This window comes from Crinia signifera, chromosome 3, assembly GCF_055691185.1.
Source record: "Crinia signifera chromosome 3, ASM5569118v1, whole genome shotgun sequence".
Classification (NCBI taxonomy): domain Eukaryota; kingdom Metazoa; phylum Chordata; class Amphibia; order Anura; family Myobatrachidae; genus Crinia; species Crinia signifera.
In genome coordinates this window covers 140,916,723-140,937,883 of record NC_139219.1, presented here as the reverse complement: position 1 = coordinate 140,937,883, position 21,161 = coordinate 140,916,723, and positions in this window count along the sequence as shown.

The window sequence follows — 21,161 nt, the reverse complement described above, 5'->3', positions numbered from 1 at the left end:
TGTCAGCCATGTTTAGGCGCAAGGGGCACTTCATGGCCATGTTTTTTGCACAAGAGACCCTTCACAGAAGCCAGAAGGCATTCCATCAAATTGCTGGCTTCCCTAATGTGATAGGAGCTGTGGATGGCACCCATGTACCATTCGTGCCTCCATCACGCAGTGAGAAGATCTATAGGAACCGAAAAATGCTCCACTCACTCAACGTGATGGTGGTATGTGGCCCATCCATGGAAATTCTCGCCTTCAACTCGAAATTTCCCGGAAGTGCCCATGACTCTCATGTTATCCGACAAACCGGGATTTGGCATAGACGCCAAGAGCTTGAAGGCCGTGATGCATGGGTTCTGGGTGACTCCGGTTACGGACGCCGTACAGCTCCCCAACACCGGGCCCACAGGAGGCATTCAATAGGGTGCATGTTGCCACCAGACAAGTGGTGGAGCGCTCAATTGGCCTGTTAAAGGGTCGATTTAGAGTGCTCCACTGCACTGGTGGTGATTTACAGTATGCGCCTGAAATGGTGTCGAAGATTGTGGGATTATGTGGATTCTTTCATAACATAGCTGTGCGGCGTAATAACCTTTTGATGAGTGGGAGGTTTCATCTGAGCCGCAAGTTGCTCCCCTGCGCCCATCCCGCTCCCCGGAAGCCTCAGGGGATACCAGCTGCGGGACTCTGTGGTCCAACGTTTTTTCAGGTACATTTTTGAATGTTGCACAGACCATCCAAATATTTCCCCAATTTAACCCATCAAGGATGAAAAATATGTCATTATTGTGTTTTAGGAAGTAAACATTAGCCACCATGGCCTATTAATGCAAAATGCTATTGCACTACGTTTAATGTTTGAAGTGTTTTGGTTTTAGTCCAATATTGCAGTTCCCAATTATACCTTGTAGAGAGATGTTAAAATGTTTTTTTTTTTCCAATATTGTAGCTGATGTTATCATCCATGTTTGGTGAGTATATTGATTTTCCAATTTCTTTCACCCTGTATGTTTTGTATGTGTTGGTGATGATTTCATTTGGCCATTTATTATTTGTTATCACATATATACACTGGTGATCCCCGGCACTCTGTTGCCCCGAGTTCAGGGTGTCCTGCCCTGGTGCCCTCCTGTGTGGGATGAATTCCACTAAATACTCTCCTTGTGGCTGGTGATACTCAGGGACTTAATACTGCATGGTACTTAGTGAAACTTTAATCAACGTTTCGAGGGTCTCGCCCCCTTCGTCAGGATAAAACATACAGTGTACATGGCAAGCAATAAATACACCTACCCCAGTGCCCCCTCCTCCATTCTCCGTGGTTGGGAGCCCCCCCAGCCTGCTGCGGACCCGACTTCCGGTCACGGAGTTTCACATCCGGCTAGTACGTCAGGATCTGCACCCGGCGGTTAGCCTGGTAACCAGGGAGTGCGAGGACGCTATCCCCCCGGTAACCTGTACAACCAATGAAATAAAATTATTGTTAGAAAGGCACTAATGCCCCTGCTTCATTGCAAAACATTATACACCTTCTTAAACAGGTTATCCAATGGACGTGCATATGCTTAACAACATGTGATTGGAAGACTGTGCCGTATATGCACAGATAAGCATTTAAAGTGACAGTGCTATAATAAAAAATCGTGAAAAAAACATTACTTAAAGCAAAAAATTAAGACAATAGACATACAGATTAATCATGGGTCCTCAAACTGCGGCCCTCCAGATGTGGTGAAACTACAAATCCCAGCATGCCTTGCCACAGTTTTCCTATAAGGGAGTGTTAAAACTGTGGCAAGGCATGCTGGGAATTGTAGTTTCACCACATCTGGAGGGCCGCAGTTTGAGGACCCATGGATTAAATGCACACAGCATGATATTTCTAAGCCTTGCTCATTGAGCGTTTCTAAATGGCTCACTGCTGTGCGCATGTACTTAAACAGGGACACTTTTTGGTTGCATGTTCACTTGCAAAAGGTAAATACTGTATATAGATGTATGTTATTGTAGTGTGCACATCCTTGCAATACACAAATGTACTATAATTGTAGACCAAATAACATTATCCAAATAACAAAATACACACACACACTGTGTTTATAACTGTTGGTAAGTTTGCTTTATAATGTGTTAATAATAATTAGCACATTGTAGAATATTGCATTTGACGTGCAATTATTATATAATATGCATACATAAAACCTACGTAAAGGGGTAACAATGATTGAATAGCACTTCACATGATGTAAGGGTTAATGTAAAGTGGTAGTAATGTGTTTAAATATCAAATAGGATTTAATTGATTACAATTACAAACAATCCCTTTTTTATGAGGTAGCCTAATTGCATAAGTGTGTCATGTGACAGATTTATGAGTTCAGATAATAGTCGTGAGTTTTGCGGAAATACACCGCATTGGTGCGTACGGCCAGCTTCCCGTCCGTTCTGACGCTGTAAGACCGTGCAGAATCTTTGTGTGGCCACCGCACACGCACGGTTTGGATGTAGTCCGAAAACACACCATCTTCTTAAAGAGTGAGTCCGTCCGAATGCGGAAGACCTGTGGGCGTTTACAATATCCGCACAGCGTGGCGTGCGGTCCGCTCCGAAAGAATTCGGAAAGTTCCGCACCAACCAGAATAACCTCCATAGGGCCAGATGCTCTAAGCTTCAAAAGTTATAAAATGGAGAGTGATAAACAGCCAGCCAATCATCTCATGCCTGCCATTTTTCAAACGCAATCTGTGACATGTCAGGTAGGAGCTGAATGGCTGGGGGTTTATCACTCTCCATTTTGTCACTTTAAAGCTTAGTGCATCTGGACCCCAATCTGCCATACATATCTTGTGATGCTGCATTTATTTCTGTTCCACCCTTTTCTGTTTTATTTTGGCAAATATTTTTTTAAGTATACATTTACTACATTTCTAATACATTTCTACATTTCTAATACATTTACTTTGTCATCAATGGGAAGACATTTTACTATTTCCAACACCTGGTCATAGGTCTCTGCCACCAGACTGCCGCTGTCTCTATTGCACAATAAAAAGAAAGAGAAGCAGCGCTTAAATAATAACCTCTGCCAGGTGAATCATTTGAATAACATTTTTTAATATGCAAATGTATAAAATACAATAAAGATAAAAATGAATTTTAAGAACCACAGTATGGGTATCCAGTTCAAGTGTTAGAATATGATGGACTCAGTGTTGAGCATGCATAGAACCTGCATTGTACCAAATAGCAGCAGTCCCAATTAGATGTAGTCCATGTGGCAGGGGAAGTCCTGGAAGTTGCTGGTGGGATCTACTCTGTGGTTGGATAATGAGTCAATCTGTATGTAAAACATAAAACACAAGCACACTTTGCTAATTGTGGTGCTGTAACACAAACAGTACAAGGGCCTGTCTGCAGGTAACCAATTAGAGTAGCTTTAATGGCTGTAGTGTGGGAAAGTCCCTCTGATTGTATACTGTAGTTACATATAAACATCATGCTTCATTAACAAAATTGTGTTTTTTTTATTTGTGAAACTTCTGGGTTGCTGCTGAAGAAAAAAATTGATATTGATGATGATGACTGGCAAAACAAATGTGGCCACATTAGGATATGATTAAACTGTTCCTTGATGTGCTCTAAGCATAGCTTAATGTTGACACAATGTAAAAAAACATGAAAATAAAAACATGTACTCTACTTATTTAGTGAAATCCATAAATGTCAACTGTCAATTATCAATGAATTGCATGCTTAAAAGAAAAGGACTTTTAGAAAAAGCATATATCCCTGTTTTTTTATTTGTGTTTTTACGAACAATTTTTTTTTTTAACTTGGAAAAAGGGGTATAGTAATATATTGTAAATGAGCAACTGTGATAAAGTGGAAAATACCAAGAGACCATGTGCTGAGCACCTGCTAGAAAGCTATATCACACAATACCACAAGATGGCAGGATGTTCTATTTTTATTACATCACCAAATCTCCAGAAGCTTGCAGGTTGATTATTACAATTTTTCTAAAAATGCAATGATGAATTAGTAAAAAGCAGTTGAAACAGAGAATCGAAACCCCCCCGAATTTACCTAAACCAAGGTGGCTCATGAGCTGCTTGATCCTTGGCGCCATTTTCCGGATCCAAATCACGCTGATCCGAATCGGATTCTCGCAAGACCCAGACAATAAATAAGACCATCTTCATTCCTGCAGTTAAATTTAGATAGCACAGACATGTATTTGCTGTCTGCTGCTATAGGAGCACTACTATAGCACTATTGGGGCCCGTGGCAGATTAGCCACGGGCCCCCACACATTTGGGGCCCCCACTTCCGCCACCTCACTGCTGCGGTGGCTGGTATGCAGCGGGGTTTAGCACACAGGGTCGAGTCGGGTAGCGCTGGCAGGCAGGGGGTCCCTGCAGCATATGGGCAGGGGTTCCCATCGGCCACAGGGACATCACAATACGCTGCAGGGATCCCCTGCTCTCCAGCGCTACCCGACCCTGTGCTGCCAGACCCTGCTGCATGTCACCCACCAGCAGGCGGTCCCTGCAGCATATGGGAGATCAGTGGTGGGGTCCCTGCGGCCAATGGGAACTACTAGCTCCCATCGGCCACAGGGACAACGCCACAGGCTTCACAATATGACGCAGGGATCCCCTGCCCGCTAGGGCTACACGGAACCCGCTGCCAGAATCCTTTCCCTGCGCTGCCTAGTTGGGGGGGGGAATGATGCCTCCACCAGGGAGGGGGGTAGGATGCCTCAGTGGGGGGGGGGGGGGGGGCAGAAAATGCATCCGTGGAAGGAGGGATGCCTCCATGGGGAAGGGGGGCTAGGGGAGTGGATGCCTCAGTCCAGGGGGGGGGGGGGCACAGATCTTTTTGTCCAGGGCCCCCGCATACCTTAATCTGGCACTACTATGGCTTCTATGGGGACACTGCTATGGTACAATGGGGGGCAATACTATGGGGGCACTACTGTGGGGGACTACTATAGGATAACTACTATAGGGATACTGCTGTGGGGGACTATTATTACCCCTTTCACATTGCAAATGCAGGATTGCACCCTGAATATATCAAGGTATTGCAGCCCACATCAGGATCACCAAATTCAATTATACGTTTTTCCCCCTACTTTATGAGCGGTTTCCTCAGATTGAGCAGAAGCAATAAACAAAACTGCATCTCTGGACCTCCTGCTGAGCCATACAGTTGCATTGCAGAAACAGCCAACACTGGAAGTGGTATACTATATTACATTCAGCAGTCTAATATCATCATGAGGTCTGTTTGCCCCCAATGAGAACAGCTTGGGCCAGTTCACATCATATATAATTTTCTTGTGCCATTTAAGCCTCATATAAATCTGGGTAAATCCAGACCTGCACATCTCTAATAATAATGGACAGAAGCCTAACAGCAAGCCTAAAAAGCCCCATTAAAGCCTGTTATAGTTGATCCAAGGAAACAGCCTTTTTTGGGGGGGATTATAATTGTTTTGTATCATGTTTAATATACAACCTATGTTTTAATATGAATATATACATGGTAACATATATATATCAGGTTTGTCTATAATATATGAATACTTTGGTGTTTCAATTAAATTTGCTTTAAAAAAAAACCTGGCATCTGGTCTGCCACTGCAATGCCTCTCTTAGATGTGCCATGTGTTTTTGCTGCCCACTTGTGGTGCTTAGCTTAGTCAACCAGCTACCTCGGTGCAACCTTTTGGCCTTAAAATAATATTGTGTGGGTTTAAGAATAGACTGGAAATTTGTGGAAATGAATGTTATTAAGGTTAATACTGTAGGAACAACAACATCAAAAATTCTATAATTTTAGCAGTTTTTATGATTTTCCCCCCAAAAAATACACCTCGTGCAACCTTTTGGCCTTAAAATAATAGACTGTGGGGTTCAGAATAGACTGGAAATAAGTGGAAATGAATATTCAGAGTCCAACAACAGAGGCTTTGCCTGACCTGATGCGATTCATTGTACTCAGACAACTTTTTCAAAGCTTAACCACTCACCTCATAAGCGCCCGTTTCTCCACCTTGGTGGATTTCTCTTCATCTCCCGGTCTCCCTGCTCACTATGCGCTGCCCTCTGCCATTGACTCCAGACTACACCTGGTGCGGCCGAGCCGGAAACCAGAAGTTGTCATCGGCCCCCAGGAACCAGGAAGCACCAGTCCGGTGTGCAGGAGCCAGAATGACCAGCGACTGTAAAGAAGTTCACGGCACCCTGGTCCGAGACACCCTGCTGTGGGAATAACTACAGGAGGTACAGAGAATTGGTGTTACCTAAAGCAGAGGTTCGGAGTCTAACCCACCAGTGTATTTCACCAGTGACCCCCCCTCAAGGGGATATAGACTTCACTGCACCTAGCGGGCAGGTCGCGGCCCTCTGCCCAGGTTTCTCTGTGACGGGTTGGAGTGGTACTCAGAAGGATTATAATGGGATCGATGGTGAATCAATGGCATTGAATGCTGTATAGCAACACTGAGGAATAACTGGGAACACAGAGGGAATACTGACGTGGGAGGTACAGCTGGACGCCAGCAGTGGAGTTGGTTTGAGAACCGATGTCAGTGGTATTTACTGATTTGGCCTGGGAGCTGGTGACTGTAGTCGGTGTGGGAACCTATATTGTGGTGTAGTAACCGGGAGTACCAGTTTTGAGAACTGAATTGTATACGGAGCCTGTGCAGGCAACCCTGGACTGGACACAGAGGGCTGCATCAGACTACAGATGGTGAGTAGTGGAGTCACTAGCAGCAGTGGAATAACCAGGCTATGCAGGAACTGCAGAAAACAGGAATCCAGATCTCTGGAGCAAGCCTGGAACCTTGGGAGCTGATGCTGGAGAACTTGCAGGGGAAATGACAAGTTGTTCAAGGCAAGGAGGACTTTGGGGGTCTAGCTTAAATACCCCCAGCTGGCTGCTGATTGGCTGCAGCTTGCTGCAGCAGTAGCACACACAGAACCAGGAACTACACCTGGAGTTTACCTGGATCATGTGACTAGGCTGGAGACAGCGGACATGTGTTCAGAGGTCAGGTGACCTTGGCTATCATTGCGGCACCCATTCCCCTTGAACATTTCGGGGGGGTGCAAGGTGACAGACAGCTCAATGGAATGTGGATAACTTGTGACACATGCTAGTACCACAGTGCATGCCAGTGGCCAATCTGTGGCACAGAATACACTTATGCACCGGTAAGAGAGAATTCCTGACAAGTTGCTCTATAACTCTCACTGTTTATTTCTCACATTGCTCTCAGTGTTGCTGTCATCCTATTAGAGCTTTCTATGATGCAACCTGAACGGACTTGCTTCTGCAACTGCAGATAACTAGCTGTGCCCAATGGGTAATGTCTAAGACTGAGTTATTATTTTACTGGCTGCACTAGGACACAGTGTTTCTGGTCTGTCTTGATGAAAATGTTGCTGCTTGATACTTGAAATAACAACTATACTGTAACTAATAATACAGGAGTCTCTCTATAGGTTGCCGGTTTCTTTTTGTTTTGTGCTTTCTCCCTTACACTATCACTGTCCTCAGAGCCAGATTAAGGTCTAAATGGGCCTGGAGCTGAAAATTATCAAGGGCCTATTATGCGCAATAATAGGGGTTGTGGCCAGCACTTAATAATGTGGGTGGCGTGACCAGTGTTCTGTTTGGGCGGTCTTCTCATGGGTCTCTATTTGTGTAAATACTTTCAACTAATTATATATGCCTGGAAAAAGCAGGAGGCTGGCATAGGAAAAATGCAGGGAGATATATTGGCGGGTGCCCTCCAAAAGGTGTACAGTACCTGCAGGATGCCGATGTCCTAAAATCCTAAGATACTTGCGGGGTGAGGCGGCACTCCAGTCATAAAAAGAATACTGAAAGACAAAACTTGATAGACAACATTTCAGCACCTTTTATGTGGTCATCTAAGTTTACCACACCATATACCGGGATGCAGTCAACATGCTGGTGGTCGGAATCCCAGCGGTCAAAATATCGATGCCAGAATCCCGACCACTGCAATGCACTTTGTCCCTTTATGGGTGTCCCCCGCAAGGAGGAGCGGTCCACAGCCCCCCTTGTCGGCATTGCGGAGGTCGGGATTCCGGCGTCGGTATGTCGGGATTCCGACCACCAGCATATCATACCGGACCCCATATACCCCTTATACAAATCATGCAACAAAAGAGTAACCCCTTTATATTGTACTTGCCTCTTAGACATTATGCCACATGGAATGAGCAAAAATTCACACCGACTGAGCCAAAATTCACGTTATGCCACACAGATTAAGGCAAAATTTTGCCACATGGATTGAGCCAAAATACACACTATACCAAACAGATTAAGCAATAATGCACAATATGCTTCATAAACGGGCATTGCACGCCAAAGGTGCGCATTAAAAATTACACCATAATGTCCATTAAGTATTATGCCAAACACCATAATGCCTATTAAAAATTATGCTTCATAAGTGCTGCTTACCTATATGCTCATTGCCAGGGGTTACATGCTCATTGCCATGTGGGATTGCATGCTCATTGCCAAGGGGGAATACATGCTTGCGGTAACTGGGGGACAGCCGCCGCTGGGCAGAAATGACAGCCATTGACAGCCAGGCAGAGAGCAGGGGGCTTCCCCGCTGTATTCAGAGCAATGCAGGTCCCGGCTATTTGAAATAATACCCCTTTCACACCAGAAAATGCAGGGATTTACCCGGGCTGGCCCCTATTACACCAGCCTAGTTCCTGCATTTTCTGGTGTGAGGAGAGAAAACTACCCCCCCCCTTTAAACTTTAGGGGTAGTTAACCAGCATTATCTTCGGAACCAACTGACCCATTTACATGTGAGCTTCGAATGATTTTCAAATGATTTTGGTCCTGTGAAACTGGGCCATTTGGTTCCAGAGAAATCTGTCCTCAAACAACATGAACAGCCATGAAATGACATTTCAAACATGAAAAAATCGGTTTACCCGCAATATCTCTAGAACCAATGAACCCATATGGACCAACCTGGTATCAGATTGAGTTAGACTGAGATCAACCTCGAGCTTCTGTGATGCCGTTGGAACCAGGTGGGGGTCGGAATTAGCAGGTCTCATGTTATCCTATGGGGAAAACGTTCCAGCTTTGCCTGGCGGTATCTCCGGTTCCCAGGGGGCTAGCAATGCGGGGCCAGGCTTGTTGGAAAGCCCTGACCCTCAGCTATAAAATGGGCCTATTTAGAGAGTGGGCCTGGAGCTGTAGCTCCATCAGCCCCATTGTTAATCCGGCTCTGACTGTCCTCAAAGAGGATATTGCAGTCTGTCACTATCCAAGTGTGGTACTCTCAGTTGGAAATCAGGATGTATGGAAGTATTACCTTGGTTTGGGATGGGCTGTACCATTTAGATTCTGTTTCTTCTTTTTCCAGGTTGTAGGGAGCGCACCTTTTTCTTCAATGACCAGACAAGGATGATGCAAATACACAAATTTAGTTTAGTACTTCAGAAACAAGCAAAGTGAAACACATTTCAGCTATCAAACATACATCACGGTAGCTCAACAATATACTTTTACTTTGAACTGACAGGATTCTGTTTCGCTTCAACACATGTGCCAGTCTCTAACCAACAATCCTACATAAACATCTGCCATGAAACATTACCACAGTAATACTTTCACAAAATATCACTTGCGTATCTACCAACTACGTTGGATGCTGTTGCTGTGCCGAGGAGTCACCTATTTATACTACATTCGCATTAATGGGGTGTTTCCTAACCACACCTGTATTTCCTCCAGCACACCCTAGTAAACAAAAATAATTGAGAATAGGCAAAACAGAATAAATACCACAATACTTTCACAGTACACAAACAACTTAATCTTACTTTATATGAGCACATTTAAAATACTGAAGTAAAACGTTATACGTAGAGGTCGTCTAAAGTGTTGAGTCACAGGTCTATCCTAATTATCGTGTACCCGAACTCTATTGGCCATGAAATCAATAAGTCCCCTTAAATCAACCTGTGCACAGGGGAGAAAAGGAGTCCACTGTCTTATAATGATGTATAATGGCTATTGAATTAGTGTGGTACTGACCACTTAAACAACTATTCCAACAAGGGTGTAGGGTTTCCCAAGTAGATTTGGTGTCCCTAAGGCCCAAAAGTAGAGTCTGAGCATATATTAGACTTAAGGAGTTCCAGCTCACACGTGCATGTGGAGTAGTGGCAGCTACTAAACAAAAAGTGTTTAAGTTTTTCCTGATGGCATCGCTACTTCCATTTACTTTCAATTTACAAGTTTAGTTATTCAAGCAGTCTAGCATGGGCACACTCGGTGCCTCAACTGAAACATTCTATTAAAGAGACAGCCTTAGGGAAATTATGGCTATTACATGGCTTACAATATCAGGGTGCCCATGCTTCCTTTCCTGTGTGTTAAGGTGTGTACACACGGTGAGATTCCATTGCTATTCGACTTAAGATTTGAATGCTATACAATCTTTGCTAACTCTGTACTATTTACATACAATTCATACAATCTGTATTAGATTTGCACTATATAGTCATTGCTGCCCTGTGTATCTGGGTTTCAATTTGTGCTGTCATTGGAGTGCCCATCGGGATAGCAAGGTAAAAAACGTATGCGATGTGCAAATCTCATAGTGTGTACACAGCATTACTGTTTAGGTAGGTTGAATGAATCTGAGACAACCAGTCAAGCTTACGTGCATGGGACTGCTCCCAGGTAATGGTGCCTGTTGTGTTTCCTGGCCCACCTGGCTCCCACTGGGTGTGGGTTCTCTGTCGATCCTCTTTTCCCTCAGGTGGTCCGACACCACTAGGTGCAGCCGGTTGGACATGCTGCTGGCCGGACAGCTAGCAAAGTGTGATGTGTGGTCGCGGCACTGACCTCTGCCTTCCACTTCCCAGAGTTCTGTGGTCGCTGACAGCTTTTACTCATGGCCTTTTGCTCCCGGTACACTGGCGGCTCTTTGTCTCTCTCCTTCACGCTGCAATTCTGTCGCTCCACTGCGCTGCTGCCCAGGCATGTGTCTTCTTGTTCCGCCCAGTTCCCCCTTCATCTACTTTTAGCCACTCCCCTGGATGTAAGTCCCCTTAAGTGACACTAGTTCCACCCCTCCATACACCACGTAATGATTGTCAGTGAGCCTCTTGCTGTTAAGATGCCCAATCTCAGTTCTTGGCATCTCTGTCAATGTCTATGACACAAGTTTACAGTTATGTGAGGGTACCACATTAGGATTCCTCTCTGCATAAAGGCCGTCCTTTTCCCTGCAGGTAGATACAGAATTTAGCCTATATGCATCAGAACTCCTCTGCCCACATGTGTTATCAGTGGAGTCTGCAGCACCATCCAGGGGCTGTCTTTCAGGAGATGGGACAAACTCCAGGGCTGCCTCTGGGCCGTCCAGAGTCAAAAATTGTAACTGTTTGGTACCCAGTTTTAACTTCCAGCCCTATACCCAATGTTAAGCCCTGTGTCCCCTATGGAGCAAATGAGAAACACAGAAATGATCATAAATGTGCTATCTGGCTTATATTATCATATAGGCCACCCAGAGCTTTGACACAGTGATCAGATTTTTAAAGGATTTCTATTAGAGATGGGCGGCAGCCACTTTTTCGGGTTTTGGTTTTGGATCTGGATCTCCCTTCATGTTTTGGATCTAGATTGGTTTTGGCAAAACCACCCTTGCGGGTTTTGGTTTTGGATCTGGATTTTTATAAAAAAAATTGCTAAAAATGGCTAAAATAACAGAATTTGGGCCTGTTTTTGCCCCTAAAGTATTATTGACCTCAATAACATTAGTTTCCACTCATTTCTAGTCAATTTTGATCACTTCACAGCTCACAAAATTGTTTTCATTTACTGTAGTTGGGCCAAAAGGGTATACCGAGGTAGCTGGATGACTAAGCTAAGCGACAGCAGTGGGCAGCACATACATGTGGACCTTACACTTCCAACCTGGCACATCTTGGAAGCAGAGCGACACTGCAGGGGCAGACAGGGTGGCAGTTTAATAAACTACCCCCCAAAAAAAGAGAAATGCTCCAAAGAGCAAAAAATACAAAGAGGTGCAAGATGAAATTGTCCTTGTTTCCTTTGTTTTATTGAACTACCAGAAGGGCTACCATCATTCTGAGATGCTGTACCATCAGTCAGAAACAAAGGCGAAGGCCTTAGCCTTTCCTTACCACTGTGTGTGGTGAATGGCATATTGCCAATTTTATGCTTCTCCGTAGGTAACTTTACATGTTTGGATTTTTTATGGACCTTTGTAAAATGACATTTCGGCTTTGATTTCACATGGCCTCTAGACCATCGGCCTTGTCATGACTGGTGGTAGCAGCTTCAGCACTTCTATCAGGTTGTTGATCTCCCACTATTTCCTCCTCAATCATTCTCCAAAAATGTGTTTTTATTATATTCATTACTTTTATTTATTTATCTTACTTTACACTGGACACAGCCTGTCACACTGGACCCAGCCCCTGGACACTACCCCTGGACACAGCCCATCACCCTGGACACAGCCATTGTACACAGCCCCTGGAGAATGGACACCGCCTCTGGACACCGCCCCTGGACACAGCCGTCACACTGGACACTGCCCCTGGACACAGGCCATCACACTGGACACTGGATACAGGCCGTCACCCTGGACCCAGCCCCTGGGCAATGGACACAGCCTCTGGACACAGCTCCTGTAGACTGGACACAGCTGCCACACTGGACACACTGGATACAGCCCGTCACCCTGGGCACAGCCCCTGTACACTGGACACAACCCCTGTACACAGCCCCTGTACACTGGACACAGCCCCTGTACACTGGACACAGCCCCTGTACACTGGACACAGCCCCTGTACACTGCCCCTGTACACTGGACACAACCCCTGTGCACAGCCCCTGTACACTGGACACAGCCCCTGTACACTGGACACATCCCCTGTACATAGCCCCTGTACACTATACACAACCCCTGTACACAGCCCCTGTAGACTGGACACAACCCCTGTACACTGGACACAGCCCCTGTCACACTGAACACATCCCCTGCAGCCCCTGTACACTGGACTTGCGTACAGTCAGCAGCCCCTGCATGCAGACCCTAATCGAGTGAGCACTGCAGCACCAAACAAAAGCGCACAGCACAGAGCACAGATTCCAACCACCCTCTTCCCTCTCCTATAATGGAGTGAAGATGGTGGGGCGCGTGTGCGTCTTATATGGAATCCAGATCCCGCGAGAATCCGACAGTGCGATGATGACGTCTTGCCTCGTTTTCGGTCCGGAATTCAGGCGGGAACTCCTGAGTCGGCTCGAAACACGTCTCGGATCGCAATGTTCGGGTGGGTTCGGATCTAAAAGATCCGGACCCGCTCATCTCTAATTTCTATATACTATATACTGCTGGCCAATACTGTCCATGTTTGCACTCAGATACTGACATGCTAATTTCTCTAATAAAACTGATAAAATAGTTACATGGACATACCTTTAGCATAACATTGTGAAAGATACTGTCACGACCACCATTGCAGCTACCCTGGCTCCCTGTGCTATTCCAGTCCCACAGACCTCTGACGCTATACCCTCTGCCCTGGCGCTCACCTCCGTTGCTGATGCCAACGCTGACTGGTTACATTCTGTCACTCTGTCACCCAGGCTCCATGTCCATCTGCCGGGTGTCAGCTGTGGTATACAGTGTCCTGGCGTGCTGGCTCCGGGTAGCGTGAGACACGATCCACCATGATGGTGTCCGCGTCATTCTAGGCCTCAGACTGGGAAGCGCCGGCTGCAGCGCCTCCGCGTAGTATCCTCTGCCGGCTGGTTTCTGTCGCCACAACAGGCAGCGGCCATCTTCTTGGTTTCCACAGCCTATGCTGTGTGGCTCCAATCGTGATGTCACTCGCGCAGCCAATCATCCTTCAGCTCAACCCTTAAATACGGACTAGCCGGGCCAGACCGGCAGTCAGTACAATGTTGTCCACCAGATAGCATCTCTGTGCATCACTGGCAATTCCTGCAGTATCCGCAGCAGGCTGACTGCTCTAAACTCCTGGGTGAAGTCTTTTGTTATCTTTCCTGCTGGTCGTCCACTGCTCCAACCATATCCTACCACGGAACCATCTGCCACCTTTAAGGACAAGGTTAAACACCCCAAAGGTGTCATCTTCCTCCTACAGTTCCTGACGGTTAATATCCGTGGCCAGTATCCCTGGTATCCTGGCAGCCACTACCTCATTCAGCAAATACTTCCTATTGGACTTCATCTTATCTCCATTCCTTCTTTATCATCTAATCATCCAACCATCCAATCTTCCAATCATCCACCTATCCAATCTTCCAATCATCCAACCATACATTCTTCCAATCATCCAATCATTTTCAAGCTTCTTTAATAAGTATTATTATTGTCTTCTTTATCATTCAAATCAATATCTACAGTTATTTCATTGTGCCTTTATTGTACCTGTTTGAAGCTGTGGTCAGTGAGGCATACTTTATTGTAGTAAATGTTTTGGCTAGTGTTTATGTTACACAGGCCTTGATTAGCTGGTCATGTGACCTCAGCTGTAGTCTATCTTAATTAGACCTGCTATATCTGGTCATATAGAAGGCAGTCCTCTGCCTGGGCAGTTCTTTAACTGAGAAATCTACTAAGTCGGAAATATACAAAGTGGATTTACTTATAAAGAACAGTTATAAAACAGTTGAAAAACAATGAACAACATCAAACAAGGTAAATACTATACTTATTCCACACTTTCACAAACAATCTCCCCTTTACATGGTCACCAACAGACAAACTATCACATCATGCTCACCACAATGCTACTTCTCATTTCATTACATGGCATACTTACCAAACTTCAACCATCCTATAATCTCCCTGACACTCACCACTCTGTGCACATTGCCTCTTCCATTATTCACTCCCCTCTTCTAAACACTCATGAGCTCTTTACTTACTTCTCTACTTGTACTTTCACATCCACTTCCCATCACCAATACAAAAAACTGCAAACATCCACCTATCTCTATCTCTCCTTTCTAATCTTATTAGCTGGTGACATATCACCAAACCCAGGCCCCAACCACCTGACCCACCCAGATTTAATGGCTTCTAAGCCTAGAAATTCAGCTAACCTCATAAATATCACATGCCTCCCACCACACACCAAACAACTTACATGTGCCCTATTGAATGCACGCTCTGTTTGCAATAAATTAACATCCATCCATTAACTCTTCATCTCCCACAACTTCAATCTGATGGCAATTACAGAAACCTGGCTCACACAATCAGACACGGTCTCGCCTGCAGCACTGTCACATGGTGGTTTCCACTTCACTCACACCTCTAGGCCTGGTAACTGTAAAGGAGGTGGAGTTTGTATATTACTGTCACAAGACTTCACATACTCAGTTCTCCCACCAGTTCCTTCACTCACATTTACATCATTTGAAGTACACTCCATTAGGGTTTTTTTACCTTTCTCTCTGCGTGTTGCTGCTATCTATCGTCCACCTGGGCTTCCCAAATCTAAATTTCTGGAAGATTTCTCTGCCTGGCTCCCCCATTTCTTATCCTCTGACATCTCCACTATCATCCTGGGTGACTTCAACATTGCTATTGACAGTCCACCATCTCTGCATGCCTCCAAACTCCTCTCTCTAACCTCCTCTCTTGGCCTCTCCCAGTGGTCCGACGCCGCTACTCATGAGAAAGGCCACTGCCTTGACCTCGTTTTCACCAGGCTGTGCTCAGTCTCTGATTTTACTAACACTCCCTTCCCTCTCTCTGATCACAATCTCATTACTCTCTCACTCTCCTCCATTACCTCAAGCTCACTGACACAGAAATCATGCAAGCCTACTCTAACCCGCAGAAATACTAATGCTATTAATTTTCCACAACTTTCCACCTCCCTGCAACAACAGCTCTCACTAATTTCTACATTTACCTCTCCTGACTCTGCTGTTTCCCACCTCTACCAGACTCTTGAAACAGCCCTTGATGAAGTGGCTCCAGCTACCCATTATACCCCACGTAGGCTTAGATGCCAACCGTGGCACTCCAACACAACAAGACAACTACGAAATCAGTCACGTAAAGTTGAACGCCAATGGCGTAAATCTCGTAATATTACTGATTTCCTCACATATAAGACTAGCTACCACTCCTACTGCAATGCTTTGGACACGGCCAAACAAACATACTACCAATCTCTCATCTCTTCTCATGCCACCAACCCTAGGCGACTTTTTAACACATTTAAGTCTCTTCTGTACCCTCCCCCTCCTCCCCCACCGGCTACCATCAGTGCACAAGAACTTGCCTCCTACTTTAAGGACAAGATTGATAACATCCGAGATGAAATGGTATGCTCCACAATCTCTAACCCTCTTTCTGCCACACCTGAACCCTCTGGCACTTTCTCTTCGTTTGAGCCCACAAATGAAAAGGAAGTATCCGCACTCTTCTTATCCTCCTACTCTACTACCTCTCCTCTTGATCCTATACCTGCACAAGTCATTAAAAATCTATCTCCTGTGCTTATTCCAACCTTAACTAAAATCTGCAATCTCTCTCTTGCTACTGGTACTTTTCCGTCTCTGCTCAAACATGCAGCGATTACTCCCATTCTGAAAAAACACAATTCTGACCCTAACTCTCTCTCTAACTATCGTCCTATCTCTCAGCTCCCATGCCTCTCCAAGCTACTTGAGAGACTTGTCTACTCTCGCCTAACAAACTTTCTAAACTCCAACACCCTATTAGACCCGCTTCAGTCAGGCTTTCGCTCTCAACACTCCACTGAGACAGCACTGACTAAAGTGGTTAATGATCTGGTAACAGCTAAGTCTAAAGGCCATTACTCACTGCTTATTCTTTTAGATCTTTCTGCTGCGTTTGACACTGTGGATCACACTCTCCTTTTACAAACACTACACTCCCTAGGTCTTAATGATACAGCCCTTTCCTGGTTCACATCTTACCTATCTGATCGCTCTTTCACTGTTCGCTTCTCTGACTCTACTTCCTCTTCACTACCTCTGTCAGTCGGAGTTCCGCAAGGCTCAGTCTTAGGTCCTCTGCTTTTCTCAATCTATACCTCCTCGCTTGGCAAACTAATCAGCTCCTTCGGATTTCAGTATCACTTATATGCGGATGATACTCAAATCTATCTATCAACCCCAGAGTTGTCACCAGTGGTTTTGGGCCGAGTCTCTGAATGTCTCTCTGCCATCTCACTTTGGATGTCTTCTCGCCAACTCAAACTCAATATTTCCAAAACGGAATTACTTATATTCCCGCCAACTAAGAACAGTTACCATCCTGATATCTCCATCACTGTTGACAACTCGACTATCTACCCTACCCAACAAGCTCGTTGCTTAGGGGTCACCCTCGACTCTGACCTGTCCTTTGTTCCCCACATTCAATCTGTCTCCAAATCATGTTACATGCATCTAAAAAACATATCCAAAATACGACCGTATCTCACACAAGACACTACTAAATCTCTTATCCATGCACTCATTATATCCCGCATTGATTATTGCAATAGTCTCCTAACTGGACTTCCCAAGAACAGACTCTCACCACTGCAATCCATTTTAAATGCTGCTGCTAGGCTGATCTTCCTTGCAAGACGCTCATCGTCCGCTGATCCGCTCTGCCGGTCCCTCCATTGGTTGCCTGTATATTACCGTATTCAATATAAAACACTTCTACTTGCATATAAAGCTATTAACCATACTGCACCAGCATATATCTCTGCACTTATCACACAATATCTCCCATCTCGACCACTCCGCTCTGCACAAGATTTGCGTCTCTCATCTGAGCGGATCACTAGCTCCCATTCACTATTACAGGACTTTCATCGGGCTGCTCCCATCCTATGGAATGCCCTTCCATGCACAATTAGACTCTCCGCTAGCCTCCAAACTTTCAAGCGTTCCCTGAAAACTCACCTCTTCAAGCAAGCCTATCATATTTAAGTTCTACACACATAACCCTCTGAGGCACTTATGTATTATATAGCTTCCCTTCTGGCTTGTAACTTGGTGGGACTGCTATGGTATTACTGGTGCCTGTCCTTGTGTTTCCCTCCTATATCCCTATAGATTGTAAGCTTGCAGCAGGGCCCTCCTACCTCCATGTCTGTCTGTTGTTACCCAGTTTGTTTTATCACTGTTTACTATTGTAAAGCGCAACGGAATCTGCTGCGCTATATAAGAAACTGCAAATAAATAAATAATAAATAAATTGTGCCATCATCCTTATCTTTGTACCGCAGTATCTTTATTAAAAAAGGTTTAAATTTATTCAATTGCTTCACTCCATTCTGTCGTTCATGCAACAGCCCTACATTAAAGCACCCAGCCTCCGTTACACTCCGGCTGGTGCTTCAGCCAGCTCACGAAACGTGACAGATACAACATAACCTGAATCCCATGCTTGGAATTGCTGTTTCTATCCCCAGCCTTATAGTAGTTCCGTTGTTCCTAAACTGCTGCAATCTCCCTACTCAATCGTAGCTATAATGTGGGATGGCTGGTCTATGCCAGATATTGATCACTGATGGGCAAAAAACAGATAATTTGCAGCCATTGATGATACAGAACCAACTCAGTAGTATACTGGGCTGATTATAGATGGGCAAAAATATCAATGTTCCACTTGAAATAGTTTCACACCATCAATGTTCGCCATCAATGGTATGTACCACAGATGGTTAACCCACCAATGGCCCACCTTCTTTTTTACAAAGCGTTAACTGTTTACAGCACATCTAGCCCTTTCAGACTAAGGAATTTAGAAGTTCCTGCATTCATTATAAGGTAGTTGGTATGTATTTTAGATTAAGAGAGACAATAATATAAAATGCTTGTTATTTAATTAGGTCAACATTTCCTATGTCCACACATTTCTAATATGCATAGTCCATGTTACCATTTATATTGACCGGAATACAGGTCACATACCTGTGACTAATACATGACAATATTCAACATATGTATTTTATTTGTGTCTATTTTTAAATATCAGACTTGGCAACGCAAATGTCATATGCAAATAGTACATGCAACCTGTCCTGTACAAATGCACAATGTATGTTTCTGTCTCTAATATGAGATCATAAATCAAACTCTTTTCTCATATTTACAGACATGAATGTAGTTTTATATAGGGAAAGGGGGATGGGGAATAAACAATTATTAACGAAATAATCCATGGGGACAGCTTACCTTACTTCCCATTTTTGAAATTTAGAGAAGTTGCCTGCAGTGAGAGAGAAAACAAATTGCCATGCAAAACACCTGGAAGCTCAGTACGAGTAGAAGATGGTTCTGCTTCTGAATCTTTCTCTGTTTTCCTATGCGTGTAAGTAACATATTTTTTATTATTTTAAAATTATTTTTTTATACCTACTGTGATATATGTGTATATTTATTATCTGTTACTTTAGGCCCATACACATTGAACTTCTTTGAGCTGAAAGCCGATCAGTTTATTCGATTGAGCGGCTTTCAGCTCGGAAGCCACGAGTGTATACGAGCAGCGATGAACGCTGAGCGCTGGAGCGCGCTCCAGCATCATCGCTGGCCCGGCCACTCATCTGCTGGTATTACAGCGGATAAACGGTGGAGCGGATGGCTTACCATATCACCCTGCTACGGAGAGCCGTCCACACCGGAGAAAACCACTTAAACGGGCAAAAAATGTCCAGTGTGTACGGACCATTTCCCTGCATATCTGCAGCTCTACAGCAAAGTGTGGTATCTAGTTTTTGAGGTTTTAGACTTTAAACCAGTGGTTCCCAAGCTGGGTGCCATTGCACACTTGCAGGGATGCCAGGAGTTGCTGGCACAGGATTAAACAAATTTTAGTCATAAACCAGAGCTGGTGGCTTCCAAATATAAAATATACTGTATGAAAAAACAGATGTGCAACCCAGCCCACCACCATACATCTAAACTTGATGTCAGGTGAGCACAGTTTACTTAATTTAATCATTTTTGTTTTGAATTTCTCAATAAGAAACCTTTAGCCTAGGGCTAGCATAAAAAAAAATTGCTGGGTCACCATGATTTTAGAAAGTTTGGGAACGACTGCTTGAAAGGAATTACATTTACAAAATATTATTATTATTATTATTATTATTATTATAAAAAAAAATCTTTACAATATTGGCAAATATATGTTATGCCTAAATAAATTGTGCCTAGATATAAAGGAAATATGGTTAGAAAATAAAATGAATGTTGCATTGTTATTTTCCCTTTTTCTAGGTATACCAGCTGTGCATATGACTGTAAACGTTGTGAATGTGTATTTCACATCTTTAAACTTCTACACAGTATTGCATTGGGAAGCAGTGTGTAATGTACAGCCTGCCTGTAGTTATGAAGTGCAGTACAAAGTGTAGGTATTTATCTTTTACTTATCTTTTACTTATACAATGTCACTTTTTATTTACTTTTATTTTCAAGACTGTAAATTATATAAAGTATTTATTTATCATTGAAGGATTGCCAATAGCCGTACTTTTCTTAAGGAGTGTACACATGCTTCAATGCGGTGGCCGTCGATAATTATTCAATATCGACGGCCACCGGAACCCGGTGGGTGCCAGCATTGAACAGGGGGGAGGGAATGCTGCATAGAGCTGCATGTAACTGGCTTTGATCTACAATATCAAAGCAGAAATAGACTTGCCTCGCATGTCTACAATATTTCTGCGGGGTCCTGCATTGTGATCGAATCTGCATGGAAGGCAGTTAACACATTTTGATTCCGAGTCATTTTCGATTTTATTTCGATTTGATTTTGCTTCTACAGTAAAAGCAAAATCAAATTGAAAATGACCCTGAATCAATTCCAAACTTAGCAAAATATACCCAGATGCTGGGGAGGATGTGATGTCGAAGGATCATTCATGCATATATGGTGGACATGCCCTAAGATAGCGGATCTATGGAAAGAGGTAATCCAATACATAGAAAATCTATTACCTGCCCCCGTCCCAAATGACCCCAAATATTTTCTCCTACCACTAGATGTCCCATCTCTCTCCAAGCCACAAAACAAACTGATGCGTCATGTGGTC